Consider the following 1996-nt stretch of genomic DNA (forward strand, 5'->3'; position numbering starts at 1 on the left):
GGGGGGGGGGATTCGTAATCCTCTCCCCGTTTACACCCCAACGGGTGCGACACCCGATCCTGCAGAAATGCCTCCGGGGACGCGTCTCCTAAACTGTGACTTCAGCTTCTAATTTTACCCTGCTTGTCGGGGGAGTATTTTTGGCCAGAACGGTAGATGGGGGCACCAAAGGACAGCGGGAGGGAGGAGACTGCGACCCCCCCTCCCTCCAGGCCAAGGGCTGCATTTGGGATGTTTGCAGCATGTCAGAAGTTCGTGACTCGGGCCTCAGGGTGGTACAATGCCATGATGGAGTCCACCCTCCACAGCAGCCATTTCCCTCCAGGGGAGCTGGTCTCTGTCAGCTGGGGATCGGTTGTAAAAGCGGGTGATCTCCAGGCCTCACCTGGAGGCTGGCAACCAGAGAGAGTTACAGCAGGAGATCAGTTTGCAGTTAGAACTTTACACGGAGAGACTAGGGCTGTGATTCTAAGGGCATTTTCCTGGAAGTAAGCCCCACTGAATAATATGGGACTTACCTCCGAGCAAAACCTGTTTAGGATTGCTCCCTATTGGATTACGGGAGGGAGGAAGCTAGGGCTGAGCCTTGGAAATAACATGTGATGCCATAATAAAAGAGAGTGCCTTTGAGCATGCGCAAAGTGCTTGTCCTTAGTCATCAGACCATATAAAGAGCCCCGATGGATCAGACGGATTATACAGCTAGTCCTGCATCCTGTTTCCCACAGCCAACTGGAATGCCCACGGGCATTAGCCAGGGTCTCCTCCCTGTTGTCACCAACAAATTGCATTCCGTGGTATACTGCTGCTGAACACGGAGGCTCCATTTTGTAATTCTAGCCCTGTCAAGGGGGGGGGGACTGCGGAGAAGGAACAGGGGAGGGGGGAGCTGGGTTGCACCAACCTTTTCCTGGGCCCCTACTCCTGTGCCTTTAACAGCAGCTGGGTCTGTGGACATCCGTCAGTGCCCGCACTCCGCTCCCTGCTAGGCCAGAAAAATCCCTTGGAGGATTTCCGCAGATCAGAGTGCTGCTAAAGCAGATTTTCTCCTAATCAGCTGGCCGCCTCACCCAGTAAGTAAATGTCGTAAGCCATAAGCTTGCATGTAACACTGACTTACTAATTATTTTTAAAATAAAAAAAAATCAGGGACTATTTCAGAGGAGACCTCCCGCATGTGGCCTCCTCCCAATTTTTATGGCCCTGGGGTCTAGGATCAAGATTGGTGCTCTCCTAATAGCTCCTTTATTGCTTTCCTTTTAGATTCCTGAGGACTGCAGGTTATTTTTCTGGATTGCAGCATCCCTTAAGAGCCGTAATGGGTTTGCAGGGGGGGGGGGACAGTTGGCAGGGACTCTGCGGATGCTGCCGCAGCGATGCCTCCGAGCCTGTAATTTTCCACCCTCTGATCCTGACCGCGGGTCTTCCTCTCCCCTGGCCCAGGTCTGGCCATACTCTGAAGCGACATGAAGGAGATTCTTTGGACAAGAAGGTTCTGGCCTGCTCTTTTCCCAACAAAAACGAATGCCAGACAAAACCAAAGAGGGTGTGACATTTTGCTCCCAGTGTGGAAATCAGGCTGCCGTTTGTGCCATGTGTGGAAAGGTCCCAGCCTCAAAGTTTGAGTGGGAGGGGCAGAGCGGCGACAGAACCCAGCTCCTGTCTTTCCACCATATTGCCTACCCCACAACCTGGCTTGCGTATGCAGCACAAGGAGGGAACCAGAGGTCATTTTGGGGGGGATCGGGGGGGGGATCGCAGTTCCCCCGGGTGAGGTACGGGGGGCGGGGCACATGACGAAGCCCCGCCCCCTGCTTCCGGCCGCCCCGCTTCCAGCCCTCATTCAGCCAGGAGGAGGCAGAAGATGAAGGGTAAGTTGCTTCCTCCCTGCCTCTCCCCACCCCTGCCTGCCTGGGGCCAGGGAGGGCCTTCGCGGGCTTCCTTGCACTCCCGCCGGCCTTGCAGGTCCACTGTCGGGCCCCTCATGGGACTCCGC

Source organism: Gekko japonicus, unplaced genomic scaffold (genome assembly GCF_001447785.1).
Source record: "Gekko japonicus isolate JY-2015 unplaced genomic scaffold, Gekko_japonicus_V1.1 scaffold2860, whole genome shotgun sequence".
In the NCBI taxonomy this organism is placed as follows: Eukaryota; Metazoa; Chordata; class Lepidosauria; order Squamata; family Gekkonidae; genus Gekko; species Gekko japonicus.